Source organism: Trachypithecus francoisi, unplaced genomic scaffold (assembly GCF_009764315.1).
Source record: "Trachypithecus francoisi isolate TF-2019V2 unplaced genomic scaffold, Tfra_2.0 Lachesis_group17, whole genome shotgun sequence".
Classification (NCBI taxonomy): Eukaryota; Metazoa; Chordata; class Mammalia; order Primates; family Cercopithecidae; genus Trachypithecus; species Trachypithecus francoisi.
This window is the reverse complement of record NW_022681462.1, coordinates 105584766-105611005: the sequence shown is the minus strand read 5'-3', so window position 1 is coordinate 105611005 and position 26240 is coordinate 105584766. Positions and strand designations below refer to the sequence as shown.

The 26240-nt window shown below is 44.3% G+C and overlaps 1 non-coding gene across 1 annotated transcript; it reads right to left on the bottom strand.

Moving 5' to 3' along the window:
- Positions 1-537: 537 nt before the first annotated feature.
- On the bottom strand, positions 538-638 carry LOC117063162. Its single transcript, XR_004428776.1, has one exon. It is a non-coding gene; the product is annotated as a small nucleolar RNA U13 (small nucleolar RNA).
- Between the last annotated feature and the right edge of the window lie 25602 nt (positions 639-26240).

Below are 26240 nucleotides of genomic sequence, written 5' to 3'. Positions count from 1 at the left end.
CCAGCACCCCCCAGTTTCCTGTCCATATCACAGTGAGGGGCCAACGTTTCACACAACCCAAATGAAGAATTGTGTGTCTTCTCCGTTCTGGAGGGCATGGAGGGCGCTCAGGGACAGGGCCATCTCCTAAGTGAGCAGACTTCCCCTGTAAGAACTGTGGATTTGGAGGACCCTGTTTGTTAAGACCTGGAGTGGGAGCAGAGAGATGGGGTGGTCTGGGAACACATTCAGGAGCTCACCTGGGGAACCCTAAAGGTGACTCAGGTCAGCCTCTGCCTGCAGGTCTCACAGTGTGGTCAGGAAGGAACGACCTGAATGAAACCCTGCTGCTGACCACACCAGGCCATGGGCACCGGAACTATCCCAGACCAGCGCACGGAACATCAGCACAATGGTGCTCTGTGCTGCAGCAGAATCAGCCAGAGGGCTCCGAGGCCCACCCCAGCAGTAACGGCCCCACGGCACGCCCCAGAGAGATGACAAGGGGCTTTTTGTGGTTGTTCTTGTTATTCTTTTCTTCTCTTTTTTTTTTTTTAACATCAGACAGGTAATGTGATGTCGTAACAAGGCTTGAGAGAGGCACATCTCACACATGAGCATGAAAACCCAATCATCACGCTTATGAACCACAAAAGGATCTTAACCTACTTACCTAAGGGAGACCCCCACTCACTACAGATTTGGAGCCAAACTGAACTCAAGTGCCAGAGCCACCCCTCCCCAGCTGCGAGACTTGGCTCCAATCGTGTATACCCTGGGTCTCAGATTTGGGGAACAGTGCATCCCCTCTCTCATCTTATAAATGAGGACAGTGAGGCAGAACTTGAACTAGAAACCTGATGTTCTGACCTGGGATCTTCAAGACTAAAATAACTCATCTCCTCTTTCACTCCAGAGAAGGTGCAAACCTAGATACATGGGCTCAGGTCAGGGCAAAGCTTGTCACTGCCCTTGGACAGAGAGAATGGGGAGGCCAAGATGGGTGGAATGGGAGGGACCCAGTGGAAGCCAGGCAGCTTCCCCACCTCTGACCCAGTGTTCATGGTTGCCGTTTCTTCCGGAAAAATGAATTTCAAGAACAAGCAGCACGTTCCTCCTGAACCAGAAAGACACATGCCTGGCAGCATTAAACCACGGTGGGTTTTGGATTTTCCCATCATGGGATCCCCCACTGTCCTGCCCCTTTCCATTATGGAGCATAATCAGGAGGGTCCCCCATTTTAGCACAGATAATCACAAAGTCACAGATAATTGACAAATCAAGTACTATGCAAATCAAGTGCTAATTCCAAGCAATTAAAAACTGAGTCACAGCTAAACTGCAGTTAATTTGAAAATTTATTTTTTTATATAATGCAAAACACATTGAGCAGAGACAAGACACAACGACCAAAGAAATTATACACGTTACTCTGAACAGGCAGAAAAGTGGGTGTGGCTACACACACCTTTCAATCAATACTTGGCAACCAGGAAATGAAGTTGTTGCATGTCCTGTCCCCTGCCAGATATAGATGCCAAATGGTGGAGGGACAGTGGAGGAGAGGCAGGCAATGTGCTCCCACGCCCCTCTGGAGGGCTCTGCAAGACTTAAAGCATCAGGTTAAAGTCAGACAGCACGGTCCCCTGCAGGCAAAAAGGCAACACCAGAATGGAGGAAGGGGGTTTCCCCAAATCCTGGTATCAAGGCAATCGGCCAGTCCGCTATGCCAGGAACTGAGACCCTCAAGGGAAGAAGGAATCCTCCTTCTTGCAGCTTCAATGACCCAGCAACAAAGAACATAAGCTCTATTAGATGTGCTTCTCAGCCTGCCCAGAAAGACAATAGATGGCAGGGACAGCAAGGAAGGAGGCTGGCCCGCACACCCTTGCCCAGACAATACCCAGGCGCGCCTCCAGCTGCCCGCACCAGGATCCGAGTGCTGCCAACGGCCAAAGAAGACAGACGCAAGGACCCCGCGAGCATCCAGGCGGGAGCTCCTTCCTTCTGCCTGGGCTACTTTTCAAACCCCGGTGCTTTTTATGGCTCCTTTTCACTGCGGGTGGAATGAGCCACGGAGGTCAATGCCACACGCGCACACACAAAAGCTTCAGAGAGGACAAAGAGATTTCAATGTCATTCTCTACACAGGAACGGAAAGACATATGGCCCTTCTGTGACAGGCCGCGGGCAATGGGAGCTCAAGATTCAGGCGCCAGAGGAGAGGCTATCACTGAAGAATAAATCTGAGGGAGCTGCAAAGTAATCACTTTGGATTAAGGCCACTTTTCCAGGGCCAGGAGGAACAAAGGCTAGTTCCCAAAGCCTGTAGAAGGAATATTCATTGTTTTTCATGATGAGAGAGGCCTCTCGGTGGGAGGAAGCAGGCTGTGTGCACATGGTCACCAGGGAGCAGGGCTGGCTGTCCCCACCATCCCTGCAACCCCCCTGCTGTCTACTCAGGTATGGGCCCCCCAGGTCCCTGCACACAGGCGCCTGCCCTCCCTGGCAATGGTAGGCCAGGCTCCTCAAGCGCCTCGCAGAGACGCACTCGCCCAGAGCCATGAGGCAAGAGGAAGAGGAAAACCAGCCAGAAAGTGTCCCCTCCACCTGCTTTTACTGCTCACTGGGGCAAGCAATCCCCAGCCTGGAGTGTTTTCTTCATGTTTTGTTTTCTGTAAAATCACCATGGACTTATTTTCAAATAAGAGATTGTTTCAGCTTGGGGCACAAGCCGCTGTCTCCAATGGGGACTGAAGGAAGACTCACCCAGGCAGGACTGAACCCCCTCCTGTATCTGGGAATCCCATGTCTGGAGAGGGAGAGTATGGCCACAGCCTCAGGCCTGCCCACGAATCCCTTATTACCTGGTCACCATCAGAACAAATCCCCACCTTCTGCGGGCTGTAGTCACACCCCAAAACCTCCTTCATTGGATCCCCCAAATTAGAATAAGCCCCTCCCTCCAAAGTCATTGTAAGGGAGCCCTGAGTTTGATGGTTTGGGGAGAACCAGACCTTTCCGAGGGCAGTGGAAGGGCGCCCAGGGCTCAGTGTTTGCAACTCATTGCACTGAACACCAAGAAAATAGCGACTTTTCACTTTTCACAGCAGGCAGTTTTGAGATAATAGAAACATAGTCCTTTCAGGACCAAAACCTTTCTATGGAACCATATTTCTGGAAACGTTTTTGCATTAGATACGTGTCCTCTGCCTTCTTAAACGGAGCAGAAATGCAGCCTCGTCCTCTCCAGCTGTCTCCAGTGATCACTATGAGCGGAGTCTGGCCCGATTCCTTCTCTTTGGGGGCCTGGTTTTTCTCACTTGTGAATGGAGAAAGTGATCCCACCTTTTACAATCAGAAACTAAACGGCAAGACGGTGCACGTTAAGTCACCACGTGTGTCTGCCTGGGCTAAACAAACTCTGGGTCCCCATCTCCTCCCCCAGGCCTTTCTGCCCCCCAAACACCACCTCCCACACCTGGGGAGGGAGAAGCTGCAAATAAGGCTGGGCTCTTCTCCTCCAGGTTAAATGTGATCAGACTGATGTGGTTTTGGTAGTTCTTCCAAATGGTGCCTCTATGTCGGGGTGTCTGAAATTCCTTCTTCCTTCCATAAACATCCCTGCTTTGGAACCAGTGCGTTCTTTTTGTAGCTTTCTGTATTGCACTTGGACCTCCGACCACGGCAATCCCACTAACAAGGCCTTAGTGTGTGCTCAAGTCTCCTTTACAGGCCGCTAGATGGCCAGAATTCTTTAACCAGAGCCATACCATCAGATGGCTCTCAGCACTCCGGACTGTGGAATTCAAGAGGAACGACTCAATCTATATCTCATTTGGCTTGTAGGTCTCCAAGGACTCACTGGAACTACAATTATACCTGGGAGGCAGGGCAGCTCAGGGAAGCAAAAAGCAAAGTCTGAATATTTCATCTCACCTCCATCGGATGTCCCTGGACATTTCTGCTTAGTCCGGATTTGGGACGAACACTCTCCTTGTAGGTATTTATCTTGCTCTCATCCTTTCCATTCATAAAATCTATATATCTAATCAATGAGAATTATTCATCAAATACAGTGTGTTCCACAACGGACCAAGTTTTAACCCTTGGCATAGGGAATTACAGGTAAGATGTAGAAAGAGAAATAAAAATGATGACCCCCCTGAGAATAGGGGATGGGGGCTTGAATAGAAAGGAGCTATACTTTTTACTCTTCAAATATCAGATTGATTTTTTTAACTTTGAGCATATTTTACTTTTTATTAAAAATAAATACATTCCTATGCCCCGTAATCCAAACATACATTGCTAGTTATTGTCCTGTGTAGATACTCAAATGTGTTCCCCCAAAATATACACAAAAAAGAAAGATGTGTATTGCAACATTTTTTGAAATAGCAAAAAACTGAAACAAGCAAAGTGTTCATACAAAGAGGACAGGGGAAATAAATCAGGTCCCCAAAGATGATGAAATTCTACTTCACTAGGAGTAAAAAGGGTGGGGGGCTCAGTGTGGAAACCAATGACGGTGAAGCTCTTCAGTCATTAGAAGTAAAAGGTGGGGTCAGTGTGGAAACCAATGATGGTGAAATGCTACAGTCATTAGAAGTGAAAGGGGTCGGGGGTCAGTGTAGAAACTGATGATGGTGAAACACTACAGTCATTAGAAGTAAAAGGGGAGGGTCAGTGTGGAAACCAATGATGGTGAAATGCTACAGTCATTAGAAGTAGATGGGGTGGGGGGTCAGTGTGGAAACCGATGACAATGAAATGCTACAGTCATCAGAAGTAAAAGGGGAGAGTCAGTGTGGAAACCGATGATGGTGCTACAGTCATTAGAAGTAGATGGGCTGGGGGGGTCAGTGTGGAAACCAATGTTAGTGAAACTCTACAGTCATTAGAAGTAAAAGGGGAGGGTCAGTGTGGAAACCAATGATGGTGAAATGCTACAGTCATTAGAAGTAGATGGGGTGGGGGGTCAGTGTGGAAACCAATGTTAATGAAACACCACAGTCATTAGAAGTAAAAGTGGGGGGTCAATGTAGAAACAAATGATGGTGAAATGCTACAATCATTAGAAGTAAAAGGGGTGGAGTCAGTGTGAAAACCAGTGATAGTGAAACTCTACAGTCATTAGAAGTAAAAGGGGTGGGGTCAGTGTGGAAACCAATGATGGTGAAATGCTATGGTCATTAGAAGTAAAAGGAGGGGGTCAGTGTGGAAACTGATGATGGTGAAACACTACAGTCATTAGAAGTAAAAGGGGTGGAGTCAGTGTGGAAACTGATGATGGTGAAACACTACAGTCATTAGAAGTAAAAGGGGTGGAGTCAGTGTGGAAACTGATGATGGTGAAACACTACAGTCATTAGAAGTAAAAGGGGTGGAGTCAGTGTGGAAACTGATGATGGTGAAACAAGACAGTCATTAGAAGTAAATGAGGTGGGGTCAGTGTGGAAACCAATGTTGGTGAAACGCTACAGTCATTAGAAGTAAAAGCAGTGGGGTCAATGTGGAAACCAATGATGGTGAAAATGCTACAGTCATTAGGAGTAAAAGGGGAGGGTCAGTGTGGAAACCGATGATGGAGAAACGCTACAGTCATTAGGAGTAGAAGGGGCGGGGTCACTGTGGAAAGATTCTCAGGACAATTTAAGTAGAAAAAGAGGCAAGAGAGGCACTGAGAGTGCTGTAGATTATCTTTTTGGTTTAAATATTTTTTAAAAGTTAAATATTTGGGGAAGAATTGCAGAAACTGCTAACAGTAAGTACCTTTGGCGAGAGGACTTGGGGAAAGGGGGCTTTTACTTTTTATTTTGGGTCATCCCCAAGACTCGAATATTCTACCTTTATATCAATATATCGGGAAGAAAAATGGCACATTATGTGACTCAGATGCAACACCCCCAAAAATTAGCCTGCTCCTTACAGTTCCGTCCTGATGAGTTTGGAGGTGGAGAGAGGGAGGACGTGTGACTCTGAGGCCTCACCTTCTCTTCCAGGAGACTAACTCAGTCTCTTTGAGGAAAATCCTCACTGTTTCGTGTTTCTCCCCAGTGTGGCATCTCAGTCCCTGGGGAGCTCCACGGTATTGAGGGTGGAGATGGGTTTGGGCCCATGTGGCCCTCAGGACCCTCTTGGTCTCACCGGGTTGGCGGTTGTTCAGCCCCAGCCTGGAACGGCATCAGTCAGGCACATGGTGTTGAACCACCGTCCAGGCCACCTGTCCCCTTTTCTAACCCCGGGCCTTGGCAATTCCGTAGGCCTGCTCAAGTGCCCCCAGTTGGCCTCACCGGGGTGTATGGGACACGTCAGATCGACGCAGGACACCCTCCACTCCTGCCAAACAGCCAGAAACCCTGTGTCTTACGGCATGTCTGGGCACCCCCTCCTCAGGGCAGCTCTCTGTCTCACCACCCCACTGGAGTCAATGCTGGGCTCCTCACACAGACCCTGAGTTTATCCTGGTGGATGCTGAAGGAGGCCGACCTCTAACTCTAATATCCTGGGATGCCCAGTGCCTCTCTGGACATTGCACAACCACCTCCTGTGGCTCAGAGGCAGAGGAGCTGCAGAAGCAGCGTGGATACAGAACCACACAGCCTCTACCTCCACCTCTTCTGCTCTCTCAGGTTCCCATGGAAGCTGCTCTATTTCCACTTCTGCCTGAGGGAAGGGCAGCGAGGGGAAATACATGTGGCAGGTTCAGGGAACAACCATGTGACATATGACTCTGGCCAAAATCTTACCCATGCAAAAGACCCAGACCAGAGGATGCATTTTTTTTTTTTTTTTACATACACTCGTGCATGTGTATGTGTGTGTGTGTGTGTCACATGGACCTCTGTGTATCCACAACCACAATACGGAACAGTTCCACTGTCACAGGCTCCCTCCTCCCCATACCCCAGTCCCTGGCAAGAACTTACCTGTTTTCCATGTCTACAATTTGTCATGTCAAGAATGTTATATAAATCAAACCATAGAGTATGTAAACTTTTGAGGTTCTCTTTTTCCACTCAGCGTAGCTCCTTGAGATCCACCCAACTTGTTGTATGTATCAATAATTCATTCCTTATTGCTGAGTAGTATTCCGTGGTCTGCATGTACCACTTAGTTTAACCATGCACCCACGAAGGACATTAGGATCTTTCCCAGTCTATTACAAATAAAGCTGCTATGAACATTCATGCACAGATTTTGGCATGAACATACATTTTCATCTCTCTGGGATAAATCCTCGTGAATGCCATTGCTATGTCACACAGTAGTTAGTTGCATTAAGAAACCATCAAACTCTTTTCCAGGGTGGCTGCACCATTTTACATTCTTACCAGCAATGTATGAGTGATCCAGTGTCTCTGCATCCCTATCAGCCGTTGGTACAGTCAGCTTTTTATTTTACACATTCTGATAGGAGTGCAGTGGTATCTCATTGTGGTTTAATTTGCATTCCTCTCATGGCTAATATGTTGAACATCTTTTTATGAACTTGTTTGCCATCTGTTTAACCTCTTTAGTGAGGTGTCTGTTCATGTCTTTTGCTTATTCTCTAATTGGAATGGTTGTTTTTAATGTTGCTTTGTTTTCTACTGATCTTTACATATTTTAGATACATCCTTTCTCAGATATGTGGTTGCAAATATTTCCTTCTAGTCTTTTGCTTGTTTTCTATGCTCTTAACAGAGAAAAGTTTTAAATTTTCATGAAGTCCAACTTATCCTTTTTTTCCCTTTATGGTTTGTGCTTTTGGTGTCTAAAAAATCTTCACTTAGCCTTAGGTTCTGAAATTTTCTGATTTTGTTTAAAAAAATTATAGTTCTACATTTTACATTTAAGACTTTGATCCATTTTGAGTTAATTTTTATGTAACATATGAGTCTTTGGTCAGATTCTTTTTTAACATATGTCCAGTTTCTCCAGTACCATTTATGGAAAAGCCTATCCTTCTTGCATCGAAATGCTTTTGCACCTTTGTCAAAAATCATCTCCCACCAAAATCGGCAGACTAGGTAAATCTAAGACTCCATCCCTCCAACACAGCAGTGATTGAACTGGCAAAAACAGTCAGAATTGACTTTTTTATAACTCTGGAATCTAATAAAAAACAACCTGAAGGAACTTCTTTATTAATGAGGCCAGGGGCTCCTGGATTTCAGTGAGAGTCCTGTGATTTTAGTTACCTGCTCACTATCCCCTCCCCCTAGGCTCAGTGGCAGCTCTGAAGGTGGTGGCCCACATGCCAGCTGCATCATTCTGGCACCTGATGGTCCAACATGGACTTCTCCCAAGGAATTGCGGTTATATGTCACCTTTCTGGTGGCTCTCTAAAGGATCAACTCAAGGGTTTGCCTCAATTGCCTTAAAGCTTTTCCAGGGCTGAACTGGTTTCCGGGGTGATATTTGTCTAAAGTATTTAAAGGTAAATGTACTAGCCACACCCACATGAGGAAATGGATAGGCGTCAGAGAAAGTAATAGACACACCAAAAAGTAAAAAAGAAAAGATGCTGGGAAAGGAAATACACGATGGAATGGGAACCAAGACAGCCACATGCACAAAGGTGAACACATGCTCATAAGAACTTGAGGAGATCCTAGGCTTACACCTCTGCCTGATGCTTAGGTTCTGTGTAAACAGGAGATGAAGGCAAAACAGAGTTGTAAACAGAGTACTCCAACACAGAGCCAACCTGCAAAGACCAGGAGTGGTCTTATGTGTTTGTTGTTTGTTTGTGTGTTCATTTGTTTGCTTGTTTGTGGCTCCAGGCATTTAAGGGGATCTCTGCCAAATCACTCACAGATCACTAAAATAGTGGAACAGAGATTTCAGTGGTAAAACACAACAAAGAATACAGTCTTTACAAAAAAAAGCCTTAGAAAAGTCACTAAATCAAACAAATAATCCATAGCAAGCAGCACAACAAACCCTGAGTGGGGGGAGAAATGTGATTTATAGAGTTACCACATTAAAATGTACAAAATGTCCAGTCCAGTTTTCAACAAAAATAAAAATGTTTGCATTCAAAAAAGTAAGAAAGTCTATCCCATTCATAAGAAAATAAGAAATTAATTGAAAAACCTCTGCAAAAGTTACTAGATTAAAAACTGTAAATCAAAGACCATCTCAAATTAGTTGAAAGAGCAAAAGGAAACCATGAACAAAAAATTAAAGAAAACCAGGAAAATTACGTGAAATGAGGAATATCAATGTCAATAAAGAATATCAATAAAGAAATTGAAACTGTAAAAAGGAATCTAGTAGAAATTATCAATGTTAAACATATAATAACTGAAACATACATATGAACAGGCAGAAGAAATAATTAGCAAACTTGAAGATAGGTTATTTAATATGATCCAGTCTTTGGAACAGAAAGTAAAAAAAAAAAATGAAGAAAAACAGAGTCCAGGAGACATTTATGACACCAACAAGCATACCAACATATATATAATGGCAATCTCAGAAGGAGAGATACAGAGAAAGAGGAGGAAAGTATTTTTGAATAAATAATGGTCAAAAATCTTCCTAAATTTAATAAAATATGAATCTACATCAACTAAAGTAAAATCAGAAATCTACACTGAGACAAATTATAATCAAACTGTACCAAAAAAAAGACAAAGAATATCTTGAAAGCAGCAAGAGAGAAGAAACAATCCATACAAGGTATCTCAATAAAATGAGAAGACAATTTCTCAATGAAAATTATGAAATCTAGAAGGCAGTGGGATGACAGATTTAAAGTGAAAATTTAAAGTGAAAAATTTTAAGAAAAAAATTGCCAACCAAGAATTCTTTATCCAGCAAAACTACTTAAAAATGAAAAAGAAATTAAAACATTTCTAGATAACGCAAAGCTGAAAGAGTTCATAATTAGTAGACCTGTCATACAGGAAATGCTAAAGAGAGTCTCTACGGCTGAAATAAACGAACACTAGGTAGTAACTGCAAGCCATACAAGGAAATAAAGAACACTAGTAAAGGTAACTGTATAAGTTAATATAAAATATAATATTTTGGGTTAGTAACTCTCTTATTTTCCCTATACATTTCAAAACAAATGAATAAACAAAATAAATTCATGTTAATGGGCACACAAGATAAAATGATCTAATTTGTGACAATGACAACATAAGGGATGGGGACAGAGCTATAAAAGATCCACCTAGATTGGAAGCTAGATTGGAATTAATTAAAAGTAGATTACTGTAAATTTAATATTTGAATTATAATCCCTAGAAAAGGACATAAAAAGGAAATCAAATGAGTATACTAAAAAAAAATCAGTTAAATACCAAAGAAAGCACCAATAGAGGAGGAGCTGAGAAACTGAAAAGACATTAGAGTATAGAAACATAGCAAAATGGCCATAATCCCTTGTTTATCAATAATTATGTTAATTGAAATGGATTAAGCTCTCTAATTAAAAGGCAGAGATTGGCAGATTACATAAAAATACATGATCCAGGCTGAGTGTGGTGGCTCATGCCTGTAATCCCAGCACTTTGGGAGGCCAAGGTAGGCAGATCACAAGATCAGGAGATCAAAACCATCCTGGCGAACATGGTGAAACAAAAATTAGCTGGCTGTGGTGGCGCATGCCTGTAGTCCCAGCTACTTGGGAGGCTGAGGCAGGAGCATTGCTTGAACCCAGGAGCAGGAGGTTAAAGTGAGCCAAGATCATGCCACTGCACTCCTGCCTGGGCAACAGAGTGAGACTCCATCTCAAAAAACAAAAAAATGACATAATCTGAATGCTTCCTACAAGAGACTGACCCATTTTAGATCCAAAGACCCAAAGAGATTGGAAGTAAAAGGATGGAACATGATATTTCATGCAGATAGTAATCAAAAGAAAGCTACAGTATCTATAATAGTATCAGACAAAATTAACTTTAAGGATAAATTGTTTCAAGAAGCAAAAAGGACATTAAATATTGATAAACACGTTAATCCATCAAGAAAGAATAATGATTATAAACATATACATACCTAACAATAGCACTCCAAAACATGAATCAAAATCTGAAAGAATTGAAGTGAGAAAAAGTTCAACAAGCATAGTTTGAGACTTCAACACCTCACTCTCAATAATGGCTGGAACTAAACAGATGATCAGTAAGGAAATTTAGGGATTGATCAACATGATAAAAGAATTAGATCTAACAAACATTTTTAGAACATTTTAGCATGAGCAGAACACATTCTTCTCTAGTGTGCATGGAACATTCTCCAAGGTAGATCATATATTAGACCACACAATAAACCTCAATAAATTTAAGAAAATTTAAATTATTCAAAGTATCTTCTAAGACTACAATAGGATGAAACAATAATAGTAACAGAAGGAAAACTGGAAAATATATAAATGTGGAAATTAAACAGCATGCTCTTAAACATCAATAGGTCATGGAAGAAATCACATTGGAAATTAGAAAATACATTGTGATAAAACAAAAACACAGCATACAAGAACTTATGAGATGCCATGAAGGCAGTGCTCAGAGGAAGAGTTTTAGCTATAAATGCTTACATTTGAAAGAAAAAAATGATCTCGTATCAATCGCCTAACTTTATATCTTAAAGAACAAGAAAATGAAGAGCCAACTAAACGAAAGAGTAGCAGAAAGAGAAAAATAATTAGGCTCAGAACAGAGATAAATGAAATAGAGAATGGAAAAACAACAGAAAGAATTCATGAAACCAAGAGTGGATTGTTTGAAAAGATTAACAAAATTAACAATTCTTTACCTAGAATGACCAACAGAAAAGAAAGAAGACTCGAAACACTAAAATCAGAAATGAAAGTAGTGTCCCCTTACCTTTGGAGGATCCATTCCAAGAACCCCCATGGATGCCTGAAACACATGCACTACCAAACTCTATGTATACTGTGTTTTTTTTCTTATACATACATATCTGTGATGATGTTTTATTTATAACTCATACCCAGTAAGAGATTAATGACAATAACTAGAGATGAACAACAATGACTAATAAAAAATAGAACAATTATAACGATATACTGTAACAAAAGTTATGCAAATGTGTACTCTCTCTCTCTTGCTCTCTCTCTCAAACTATCTTATTATACTGTACCACAGGTAACTAAAATTGCAGAAAGTAAAACCATGGATAAGGGAGGACTACTGTACTACCAACATTACAGAAATAAAAAGTATTCTAAGATAATACTCTGAACAATTGTACACCAACAAATTATATAATTTAGACAAAATTGGAAAATTACTAGAAAAATCCAAACTACAAAAACGTACTGAAGAAAAAATAGAAAATCTAAACTAATCTAGAAGTAAAGTGATTTAATCAGTATTCAAAAATCTCTACCCTCACTCTGAGCCCCAAGCCCTCCAAAAACCAAAAGTCAGTATTACCCTAATAGCAAAGCCAAAACATGATGAGAAAATAATACTACAGGCCAGTATCCCTTATGAATATACAGATGGTCCCCAACTTATAATATTCAATACATTCCATGAGATATTCAACACTTCACTATACAATAAGCTTTGTGTTCAATGATTTTGCCCAACTGAAGGCTAATATGTTTTGAGAATATGTATGGCAGGCTAGGCTAAGCTATGATGTTCTATAGGTTAGGTATATTAAATGCATTTTACAACAATATTTTCATCTTTTAAGGAGTTTATCAGGATGTAAACCCTCATAAGTCAAGGAAAACCTGTAGATACAAAAATACTCAACAAAATACTAACAAGCTGAATCCAACAGCATACTAAAAGGAGTATACCCCATAACCAAGTGGGATTTATCCTATGACTACAGGGGTTGTTCAACATATAAAAAGCAGTCAGTTTAATCCATTGGGTTAACAGAACAAAGGAAAAAACATAAGACCATCTCAATTTATAGAGGAAAAAAAGGCATTTTACAAAATCCAATACTCTTTCATGATAAAAGCACTCAAAAAGTTGAGAATAGAAGCAGACTGCCTCAACAGTTTTTTATGATAAAAACCACATGTGAAAAATGCACAGACAATCTCATACTGGTGAAAGACTGGAAACTTCCCCCTGGTATCAGGAACAAAACAAGGATACTCATTTTAGCCACTTCTATTCAACATCTAGCAGAAGTTCTAGCCAGAGCAATTAGGCAAAAGGAAAATAAAAGGTGTACAAACTGGAGAGGAAGAAGTAAAACTATATTCACAGTTAACATAATCATAAATGTAAACAATCTTAAAGATTTTCCATAAAAATATTTTCCACAAACAATTAAAGTTAATTTTAAACACAGCAAATTTGCAGGATACAAGATAAATACAAAAATCAGTTGTATTTCTATACACTAACAGTAAGTGTCCAAAAATGAACAAAAGAAAACAATTTCATTTATAATGGTATAAAAAAATATTTAAGGATAAATTTAACCAAGAAGGTGTAAGGCTTGTACACTGGAAACTATAAAACAATTCTGAAAGAAATTAAAGAAGACCTAAGTAAGCAGAAAGACATCTCATATTCATGGATTGCAAGATTCAATGTTGTAAAGATGGCAATACTTCCCAAAGTGATCTGCAGATTCAAGTAATCTTTTTTATTCCAGTAATCTTTTTTAGCAGAAATGGAAAATCTGCCTCTAAAATTGATGTAGAATTGCAAGGGTTCTTGAGTAGCCACAGCAAACTCAAAAAGAAGTACAAAGTGGGAACATAAACACTCTTTATTTCAATTTTACTACAAAACTATAGGAAACAAAGCAGTTGGTATGTGATAAACATAGACCGATAGACTAATGGAATGGAATCAAACTAAGAGTACAGAAATAAGTCCATCTGTCTATGACCAAATGATTTTTTGACAAGGGTGTCAAGACCACCCATGGGGAAGTATAGTCTCTTCAACAGATAGTGTCAGAACTAGATATCCACACGCAAACAGTGAAGTTGGACTCCTACTTCACACCATGTATAAAGTAATTAACTCATAATGGAAAATAATAATCCTTGGCAAGGATGTGGATAAATTGAAACCCTTACACATTGATGGTGTGGATGTAAATGTTTCAGCCACTGTAGAAAACAATTTGGTGGCTCCTCAAAAAGTGAGACATAGAATGACCATGTGACCAAGTGATTTCATTCTTACATATATTTACAAAAAGAATTTTTAAAGGTATCCAAACAAACACTTGTAAAAGAATTTCATAGCAGCACTATTTATGACAGTCAATGGGTGAAAACAACCCAAATGTCCATCAGTAGACGAGTGGATAAACAAGTTGTGGGTCTATACATATGATGGAACATTAATCAGCCATAAAAAGGAATGAAGTACTGATACATGCTACCATGTGGAAGAACCTCATAAACATTGTGCTAAGTGTGAGAAGCCAGACATAAAAGGTCACATTGCGTGTGATTCCACTTAAATGAAATATTTAGAATAGGTAAATTTATAGAGACAAGAAGAAGATTGGTGGCAGCCAGAGGCTGGGGACAGGTGCAGATTTTATTTTGGAGTGATAAAAATATTTTAGAAGTAGATAAAGGTGGGTAATGCACAATTTGAATGAAAAGCTACTGAATTTCTCTCTTCAAATGGATAAGGTTTTTGCTATGTGAATTTCACCTTGACAACAAAAAATTACTTGGGCATATTTGTGTCTATTTCTTTATTATGACCCATTGATTGCTGTGTCTATCCCTCTGCCAAAACCATACTGTCTTGATTCCTGTGGCTGTATGGCCAGCCTTAGCATGATCAAGAGTCATTCCTCTTCCTTGTTCTTCTTTTTCACACTGTTTCAGCTGTTATAGATCCTTTGTCTAGATGTGTTAAACTTGCCCAAGTCCACAAAAAAAGCCTTCCTGGGATTTTAATGAGAATTGTGTTAAACCTACAGATCAATTTGGGTAGAACTGACACCTTTATTAGATCGAGACTTTCAACCTATTCACATAGCATGTCTCCTCATTTTGATTTTCTTTTATTTCTTTTGTTAACATTTTGAAAATTTCAGCATATAGATCCTTATATGTTTTGTCTGATGCAGCTAAATATTTTATTTGAAGAGATTATTCATAATGTGATTCTAGTTTTGGTTTTCAAATATTTGTTATTGATATGTAGAAAGGTGATATAATTTTCATATAGTGATCTTGAACCCCAAAATTTGGATAATCTCACTTATTGTCTCTAGGAGTTGTGCTGATAGATTTCTTGAGATTTTCTGTATAGACAATCATGCCAACTTAATTAGTTTTGCCTTTCTAATCTGTATGCCTTTTGTACCTTTTTCTTGTCTTATTGCAGTGGCTAGAACCTCCAATATGGACAAGAGTGGTGAAAGTGGACATTCTTGCATTATCTTCAATCCTGGGAAAGAACATTTGGCCCAGGGAAAACTTGTAACAGCAAAGAAGTTAAGAATTGAAAATGATCATATAGCAAGGCAGAATGGATCTAGGATGCAAGGCACCAGCATTTGCAAGTAATTATACTGTGGGACGGGAACCTGAGGAGAGGGCCAACAGCAAGTAGGAAAAACACAAAATCAAAATAAGGGAATTACCAACTCTAGTGATAGTGATAGAACTGGGTGTCTCTCTATGTAGAGAAACAAGCATTTGTCCAAAGAGTTCTGTGTTGGCCATGTGGATGACTACCACCATGTAGATCATTCAGGCTTTAAGACTGTGTCCTCCAGTTAGGGTTATTTTCACCATATTTACCTAAAAATGGGGAAATGTTAACACACAGTCTGTTCACCTGAGCACTTTAAAAATCTAAATATGTTTATTAAAAAATATCACATATAGCTAGAAAAATTAAACATTCTATATCAAAACATCAAATATCCTGTGTCCAAATCTTAAAAGTACAATGATCTTCTCAGGACTGATTTGGCCTTCTAATCACTCATCTGCATTTGTATGAGCAAATACTGAATTCACCTTTGCTGAAACCCAAGGCCCTCCCCAGGTTATTTTCATCATCAGAGATGCCTGCCCTCACATTCTCAGCCACTTCGCATAGTTAGGCAGTAATCCACTCTATTTTTATGCATTATCACTGGATTTTCAATGGAAATTTACGTGTCTTGAATTCTGGACTTACTGAAGAGGAGCAAAACAGTCTCAGCCACTCTCACTGCCACTATCCCAACCAGACCACACAAAGAGAAAACAGAAATTCAAAAGGAGCACCTAGGACCAGGCATGTTAGTGGCCACCAGAGGAAGTCCATCTGAATGGGGGGTCCTTAGGGAGGAACACTGGGGCTTAAGCCCCATCCTTTCTGGGAGGACAGATTGGGGAGCACTCCCCATTTCCTCCAAGTCAAGCGAGGAGGACTCCCAGAAACATGGGGAGCACCAGCTTCACACTTCCTGCTAAACGTCTGCTGAACAATTGCAGCCTTTAGGGCCACCACAGCCTGGCTACCAGAGAAAAGAATAGTGGGAGAGACCCTAGGCAAGACGGGCTTGTGTCCCTGCAGTGTGGGGACATGCAGACTTGTGTTTGCTCCTCTCCTGAAAATTCTGAGGCGGGAGTCTGGCTGGAGTGTCCAAGAATGCTGCGCAAGGAAGCATGGCAACCCGCCTGGCAAGGCAGGAGAAAGTCGCCGTTGGGCACGGCAGCCGCCGAGACACCTTTAGCACACCTGGAGCAAGAGGGCCGTCTGCCAGGTGAGGGAAGGCAATGAGGGGGCTGTGGGCCTGATCTAAGGGTAGGCGAGTCACAGGAGATCAGTGAAAAAGCTCATCACTCAGTCAGCAGGCTGAGCAGTCCAGAAGCCCCACCCGGAGATCCAGGGAGGAGCCGCTGGCCCTTCCCCCAGCCTCCCTGACCCCAGCAGAGATGGCTGCTATCAGCCAACAGAGCACAACAGCAGCGCTGGCTAAACAGGAACAACTTCCTGCCTTTTTGCTCTCTGATCCTCTCTCACCCAGAATAGGGATGAAGGAGGGAGGAAACGTGAGGACGCCAAACCACAGAACAGCCTGGGAGGAGAGGAAACTGAGACTGCGATGTGAGATTGAAGTTTTTATTTAGATTAGATGACTTTTAACTACTTGGAAGGGAGTGGCAATTGTCAAGACAGGACTTATTTGTGAACTCAAAAGCAATCCAGAGGCTGTGAGATCAGCCTGGGAGTCATTAAGGGGAAGAGAGAATGACCAGGTCACTGCTAAAATAGTCAGCGGAGAAAATGATCCTGTTCCCCATTTGTACCCCACATATTTCAGTCTATTGAAAAATCAGGGCCGGGCGCGGTGACTCACGCCTGTAATCCCAACACTTTGGGAGGCCGAGGTGGGTGGATCACAAGGTCAGGAGTTCGAGACCAGCCTGGCCAACATGGTGAAACCCCATCTCTACTAAAAATACAAAAATTAGCCGGGCGTGGTGGCAGGCACCTATAGTCCCAGCTGCCCAGGAGGCTGAGGCAGGAGAATCACTTGAACCTGAGAGGTGAAGCTTGCAGTGAGCCAAGATGGCACCATTGCACTCCAGCCTAGGTGACAGAATGAGACTCTGTCTCAAAAAGAAAAAGAAAAAGAAAAATCAGTCACACGATTAGGAAAAATTAGAACAAGCAGGAAGGTACACAGATTGAAATAAGGACAGCCAGCACCCACACAGCTCTGCCACATATCAGCATTTTGGTATACACTTTTTATGTTTTAAAAAATCTTTAAACATCACTGATGAAATTGAAGGCCCATATTTACCTCTAAACGTCCTTAACCCTCCCTGCCTCAGACCAGAGTCAGTCACTATCCTGAACAGGGCATCTATCATTCCACACATGTTTTTATCTTGTTCTTGCATATATATTGGACCATAAATAATTTGAAGCACTGCTTTTCATATTTTCAAACTTTATGTTAATAATATCATGCTCTAGGAATCATTGTGTGCAAATAGATTTCTTGGATTCACCATTAGATTATTGAGGTGTATCCACTTTAATTTTATTGATACAGAAAGAGAAATCGAGTGTTTGGATTCATTCATTTAAAATTCATTTAAGAGTTATAAAACTATTCTCTCAATATGTCACAACTACTCATTTGCCTATCAATGGCCATTTAGCTTGTTTCAGATTTTTGTGATTATAAGCAATTCTGCAGGACACTATTTTATGCATGTTGCCTTGTACACATGCGTAAGAGTTTTCCTGGGGGTATAAACCTAGATGGTGAGTCACGGGGTTACCTTTGTCAGATGCTACCGTATTCACTCTCAAGCGATTATTCTCATTTGTACCCTATCAGCAGTGACCGAAGGCTCCCAACATAAATTCTCACTCTCGCAGCTGCCTCTTACTCTCTGAGCACCAACTAATTGCTCCCAGGCCACCTCATTTCTATGCTTCCTGCTTCACATAAAATGGGGGATCCAGACCACACAGGTGGGTCTTCCTGCCCTCTCCTTCTGTTCCACCTCTCTGGGATTGCTCTAACCTCTTAAAACCAAATAATCCTGCAGATCCCCGCCCACCTACGCATCTCAACAATTATTTTATGTTCCCAAACGTACTGATAAAATCTTATCATTTTGGTCTATTAAGCTTATTAATTAAATTGTATTGTTTAAGTTGATTTATTTAGGCATCTCTGTTCCTGGTCCCTCTATGATATTCAGTGATTCACATAGGAAATGCTTATTTACTGCTACTTATTTACTGCCAAGCACAGCCCTAGTCACCAGGACTATGAGGAAAAAAAGAATTCCTGCCAACCCAGGGCTTTTGATTTAGTGGGGAACTTAGGTAACAAAAATTAATCAATCACACAAACAATGCAATTGCAGGTAGTGATAAGTCCTGGGAATGAAAAAACGGGGAGCGACCTGGAGTCCAGCTGGAACAGCCAGCACTGAGTCAGTTCAAGCGGCAGAAGAAACAAGCTGAAGCAGAGAGAAGACCTTTGAGACAGAGGCCACAGCAAGAGAAGGACCCTACGGCACGGACAGGCTGGGTGTCATCCAGGAGCATGAAGAAGCACCCCACGACCAGGACGGACAGACGGAGAGCAGGCAGGTGCCCTGCCACGGCCGGCAAGCTGGGGCCCAGTTTCCACTCCTGTGGGAGAACCAGGCAGCATGGTGACGTGTTCTGAAACAGGACCTGAGAGCTTGCCCTGCTCTGTACACGATAATGTGCCCTGAAACAGGACCTGAAAGGTTGCCCTGCTCTGTAGAGGTCACACTGGGAGAGGCAGTGCAAGGGCAGCCGTCACAGACCATCTGGGGACACAGCTCTGTCCAGATAAGGGACAGTGACGGCTTGGACTAGGGAGCCAGTAGAGGGTCTCGTGCAGAGTGGTGGGATTTGGGGCAGCTTTGCAAGGCAGCTCGGACAGAACCTATCGGCAGAGTCCCTGAATCCTTGACTTCTTTCTAGAATTCTCTATTTTCTAGAATGACTGCCTTCCAGGGGAAAATGGACCCAGAGAAGCTTCTGGTCTGGATCTGCTAAGGCTTGCTGCTCCCCCCGCATCATCGGTGGGCGGGCTGTGATGGCAGCTCCAGCCTCAGCAAGCCCCTGACAACAGGAAATCCTGCTCCAACACCGGGAGCCTTACACTGTAGGCCTGCTTCTGCCCTTGGGCCCCCAGACAAGTCTGATCTTGAGGGGATGTGGCTGAGCTTGTCCTGGGGGCTGCTGTCAGTCCCACCCGCCCTGAGTCCTGGGGGCCACACCTCCCCAGCCCTCCAGGCTCTCCCTGCTCACCTCTCTGCCAAGGCCCACACTCAACATGAGTTTTCTCTTCTTCTATAGAACCTTCCAGTGACTGATTGGTATGGAAACCTTCTCTGGCTTAAGCCAATGATCAGTAGGGCCTGGAATCAATAGCTTTATTCACAGTGTGGGATAAAAGGTTAATTTTACCCTTTCCAGGGGTGTTTTTATATTTATAGCCTTTAAAACAAGAATGAGGGCCAGGCACAGTGGCTCACACCTGTGATCCCAGCACTGTGGGAGGCTGAGGAGAGCTAATCGCTTGAGGTCATCAGGAGTTGGAGACCAGCCTAGTCAACATGGTGAAACCCTGTCTCTACTAAAAATACAAAACTTAGCCTGGCATGGTGGCATGAACCTATAGTCCCAGATACTTAGGAGACTAAGGCAGAAGAATCGCTTGAACCTTGGAGGCGGAGGCTCCAGTGAGCCAAGATTGTACCACTGCACTCCAGCCTGGGTGACAGAGCAAAACTCCATCTTAAAAAAAAAAAAAAAAAAGGAGGTACAGAAGGGAAGATAGAGGCACTGATGAACTGATGACTGCCTGATGCAGAGATGTGGGGGGCGAGGTCATCATTGTGGTGATCACACACAAATCCACATCATGTGCACTAGGAGTGGGAAGTACCTGTCCCTTGCCAAGTCTGTGTGGGCTGTATGTAGTAATGTAGTGAGGATCTGGTGCCCATGACAACAAAGCATGCCATGATTGATTGGTGATGTCTGCCCTGGGCTGGGGCGGGGCAGTTTGCCTCTCAGGACCGGGATACTGTTTGGCTTTGAGAGAATCTGCTTCTCTCTTTGCACGTGATTCTGCCATGGTTTACTGCACCAGCAGTACACCTGGAAGCACACAAGGCACACTCACAGTTTTCCAGGTGAGTCATAGACAATGTATATGTGCCTTCAGAATCAAGCAGAAACTTCTAGCAAGGACACTGTGCTGGAAATCAGGAGTTCTGCGTTTTAGACCAGAATCCCTCAACAACTGCATGGTGACATTTTAGACACAATAATTATTTGTCGTGGGGGTCATGCTGTGAAACGTCCCTCGGTGCACAGGACCTGTACACTGCACTCCAGCCTGGGTGACAGAGTAAAACTCCATCTCAAAAAAAAAAAATGTGCACTGAGGGACATTTCACAGCATCCCTGACCTCCAGTCATCAGATACCAGCAGCACCTCTGAAGCCATGATCATCACAGACGCCTACAGACATCACCAATGTCCCCTGTGGGGTAAAATCACCCCCAGTTGAGAACCACTGATGCAAGGAACCATTGCATATGTTGGGGTCTTTTCTCCAGTTGGGTCTAGTTAGTCTAAGTGGTCTTACATCCGCCTGCTCCCCACTGCACAAGGCTACAGTCCCATCATGCTTTGACAATCATCCCTCTCCCCTCAAGCTGCCAAAGTCTCATCATCTTCATCCCTGAGAGCGACTGAGGGCCACCTGCCTCCAATCACAGGGTCCACCCCAGGGACCTGTTCCCACGCCAGCTCCCGCATGCCCCGGAGCACAGCGACACTGGGGCTTTCTCCTGGCCTTGACCATGTTGCCTGCTTCCTTCCCTCGCAGCCGCACGCCCCAAGGCTGCCGTGAAACAAGTCTTTTCCACAGAAACCGCAGTCTAGACGCATGTTCTAGGCCCTGCAAGGAAATGCGGGCAAAGCTACAAGTGGGGGTGTTATTTCCTATTTTGCTTTTGCAAATGCTTTCTAATTAAAGAACTTCATTTCACTTTGAAAAGTCCTCATTCCTTTTTTAAAATGTGTACGCAAAATGCGCAATTTTATAAGCATAATCCTGTTCATTAAGAAAATCTGGCAAAATCTCATTCCCTTTTGAGGACTGTTTTCTTAACCTTCGTGGTTAATAAGCATCACTTTTTACCGTAAGTAATTTCATTCCTATGGTAGATTCTATAACAAATGGTGAACTTTCTCAAGAGATAACTTGGCTGGGCAATCCAGAAGTCCCTAAGAAGGGGGACGTGGCCTTTCCACTTTAGAACGCAGCTTCTCCAGCCTTGTTTTGTGGATTTTCCCCACCCTCCCCCAGGAGACCACAGGGCCCAACCCTCACCTCTGCCTTCTCCCTGTGGGCCAACTTCCCGGATGACCCCCAGCCCCATGGAGGGAAGTGCAGACCCAGGCAAGGGTCTCCGCCCTCCCCCAACCCCCAGGGGAGAGAGCCCTCCTGACTTGGCTCAATTCCACACACATTCACCAGCCTCCCAGACTGAGGCAGAAGCTGATGTGTAAAGAGAAACGCTGACCTGCTCCCAGGGGCTCACAACCTGGAAGAAATTTTGTCTGTATTTGTTTTAGAGCAACTTCCTCCCTGAGAATTCTTCCCCTTCATGGCCCTCCTGGGCTTGCAAGGGGAATTGGCTTATCCACCTTTGGCAGGGTCCAGAGAGGCGAAGGCAGACCGAGACTCGGCTGAAAGGACCTGGAGAAGGAAGAAGCATTTCTGAGATCCCTGGAGGAGCTCTTCGCAGACAGAGGATGGAGAAAGAGACAGTGGGGCCGGCCCCAGCAAACGACGGGAGGAGAGGTGACCCGGAAGACTCCAACCCAGACATCTACCTTTCCTTTTTAGGTTGCTGTGGGGGGCCTTCATTCACCGGCCAGTTCTCGGCCCGGTGGACCCTGCTCCCCGCCTGGAGCGTGGGGGAGTGATGGACGCGTGAGTGTCCAGCAGGGGCAGCGCAGAGCAGGGGCAGCGCCGAGCAGGGGCAGCGCCTTCAGCGCAGGGTAAAAAGCCACTGGCAGCCAGGGGCAACTGGCCTCCAAAACCCCCAAGGACGCGGTGGGGTTACCTTCAGTTAAATGTGACTACAACTGGGGCTGCTGTGCTGTGAGATCTCAGAAGCCCCAGGCAGCTTTGTTCGGACACAGTTGCAGCAGGTAAGTGTCAGGGGAGGATCTGCGGCATGTTCCGAAGAGGGTGGAGGAGAGAAGGCCGTGGGTCCAGGCTGAAGATGGGCACTCCCTGGAGGTCAGCTCCTATGGGACCTATGAGTGGGACCTATGAATCCTGTGGGGTTCAGAGGAGCCTGGAGCTCTCTGTGATTGTGATTGCCTCAGACTGTGAGCCATGCGTGGCGTGTTTCTGGAGAGAGGGCATCTGGTTTCCATCAGATTCCCAAAGGACATTACTACAGGTTGAATTATGTCCCCCAAAATGCACACGTTGAAGTCTAATCCCCAGCACATCCGAATGTAGCCCTTTTTGGAGACTGAGGCTTTCCAGAGCTAATCAAGCTAAGATGAGGTCATCAGGGTGGGTCCTGATCCAACACGACTGGGGTCCGTGTAGAGGGAAACATTTGGAGACAGACACACATGCAAAGAGCATGTCCTCGTGAAGATGAGGATGGCCACCTGCCCACCAGGAGAGGAGCAGAAGCAGACCCCGCCCTCACAGCCTCCGAGGAGCCAGTGCTGGTGCTGTGGGCAATGTCAGGTTCCCTGAAATTCACTGGGTGAAGCTCTCATGCCCAGCACCTCAGAAAGGGACTGTATTTGGAAAAGGATCTTTAGAGAAGTAACTAAGATAAATGAGGCCTTCGTGGCAGGCCCTGATCCAATAGGACTGGTATCCTTACACAAAGAGGAGACGAGGACACAGACACACAAGCAAAGAGACAGGGGACCGAGGAGTCAGCACAAGCACCAAGGTGCCTGCCCAGACCACTGGAGGGGACATCTGGGCACATGTCCTCACACCCCCTTTGACCCTCCCTAGTCCCCAGGTTGGGGAGAGCAGCACCAGGAGTAGAGACAGGTGCCCCTCCCACCCCACGCTGCCCTGGGGTCCGGAGCGCCCTGGGGTCCTGAGACAGGTAGGCGGGAGGCCAAGCCCCTGGGACCATTCTCCCTGCATGCTGCTCACAGGGAACAAGCTAAAGCCGGAATCAGCCACGGGTCACTGTGTGGTGCACCACGACCAGCATGTTCACCCTTCCTCCTCACTGGGGTCCACACAAGGGTCCTGCGAGGACCAACGTTGGGGCCTCTGGGTCACGGTGCTGGGTGCACAGCGGAAGTCAGGGCTTGCCCCTCTTTGTGGGCCTTCTTGCCAGCTGAAGCACTCCCCTGGGTTTGACCCTGATGGGTTAGGCACTTAAACCTGCAGCTGGGGCAGATGAGGTGAGGCCAAGACCAGAACAGCCGCCTCCACCCCTCACAGGCAGCTCCAGACCTGCTGATGACCACAGACCGTTGGCTGGCCCTGGGGGCACCGTTCACACTTCTGCCTCCTCCAAGCAGGACCCGAAGACTCTCACCAAGCACACATGAAACGCATCACTGCGGCACAGATGGAAGTAGGGCGACGGGCCACATGAGTCCCCACCCTTCAGGCTCCACTAAACAGCCATGAAGGAATTAGAACGCTGTAAACATATGAGACCAGAGAGAATGAGAGAACAGGGTTGTAGGCTGTAGGTGACACGAGGGGACTGGGGAGGAGCCACTGGGCTCCCCCCAGGGAGGAGAGCCAGACCTGGAGGACACCAGTGCAGAGAAAGGAGCTGGGGTTGGGGAGGGCATGGATGAGGAGCAAGGTTGGGAATGGGGGATTGGGTAAAAATTCACAGAGAGGGTGGATAACCCAGGCAGCCTCCAAATGCCCACAACAGATCATTCTCTACCCCTCCCCAGACTACCCGCACCAAGAGCAGGAAAGCAAAGATACTTCCTGGAGAAACTCTAACAACAGGGGCCTGGGCCAGGGGCACCAGGTGAAGGGGAAAGTGGACGACACGGGGTTAACTAAACTCCACACACTGGAAGCCTGTCCCCTCAGCTTGCTTCCCAAATCCATCACCCCCCTCCACCCTCTGCCACAGTGCTGCTGCTAGGCTGCTAACACCAGGCTTAAAGCCCAAGCAGGAGATCAGAGTGTTTTGCTAGGAATCACTGAACAGTTTCAGAAAAAGGACCTCTAGATACTAAGACTCGCCTGTCACACGACCCCATAACCCGACTCTGAGGTCAACCAGTTGGCAAACTCTGCCATGCACAGGGAGCTTCCAATAAATGTTTAGTTCCTCGCTATTAAATATGAACAGACAGCCAAGCATGAAATAGGGACCAAAGGGGAAACAGAATCAGGAGGAAAGAGATGATGAAACAAACAGAGAAAAATTGAAGAAAAATTTATATACAAGAAATGCTCTCAGACTAGGAAACTAGTGAATTTGCTTTTTTTTTTTTAAAGGAATACAAGAGAATAAGAAAAAGAAAGAGTTTTTAAAAATTAAAATGATGATAGACAAAATTCAAAGGACCAATTGGAAAATAAAGTAAAAGAAATCTGCTAAGGATGAAGAATAACAGAGAAAATGTTAAAGATTTACAGGATTGGCACAGGCTGTCCAACATCTAACTAACAGAAACATCAAAAAAGAGGATGGATAGAAGGAGATGATCAAAGAAACAACACAAGAAACTTTTTCTCACCTGAAAAGGCCCACTGAGTACCCGTCAGAGTAAATGAGGGAGGATGCACACCACCGTGTATAAAATTTTAAACGACCGAAATAAACAAATAAAAGATCTTAAAGACTTCCAGAAAGGAAAAGCAGGTCACACGCGGGGAAAAGAAAGAGAGCGGCATCTGGATGTCAGCAGCACCAGCTTCTCGAAAACCGTGCAGCCACGCTTCAGCTTTTGATTTCTTCAGCCAGCAAAATGATCCCGTTGCATAGAATAAAGCCATTTCCAGGCGTGCAAGGACTAAAAACACAGTGTTTTAGAGCGGACTCTAAAAACAGCATAAACAAAAAACAAATGAATTAACAAATGATAGAGAGTACAGAACACAGAAAACTCAGGGTCCTAGAGCAGGGAGAGGATTCCCAGGACCACGGCAGACTCATCCGCAGGGTGACGGCCATGGAGCGGGCTGAGAGAAAGCAGTCCAGGGTAGACAGAGGGCAGAAGGCCTGAGGGAGAAGGATCCAATGTGAACAAGCAGCAGAAACTAATAAATCAGTTCTGAGTAGGTAGCGGCAGTGGTCACATAGTTTTTTACAATCTCTTCAAATCGCCAATAAAAACAGTAACTTGATAGCAGAACCAAATCCAAGCGGATAATATCAAAAACTACGCCTGGCGATGAAATGCATTCGTGTCCCAGGGCTATTGTAACAAATTGACACAAACTTGGCAGCTAAAACTATGGATAGTTTTCTCTCACTGTCCTGGAGGCCGGAAGTCCAAAGCCAAGGTGTTGGCCTGGCTGGTTCTCCCCGGAGGCTCTGAGAGAGACCATCCACACATGCCTCTCCCTTAACTTGGCAACCCTTGGTTCTCCTTGGCTTGTACATGTGCCACTCCAGTCTCTGCCTCCATCCCCATGTCTCTGTGCCAAACCCCCCTCTCCCTTCTCTTCTAAGGACACCAGTCATTGAATTAGGGCCGCCCTAAATTCAGGTGACCTCAATTTAAATACATCTGCAAAGACCTTATTCCACTTAAGGTCACATTCCCAGGCTCTGGG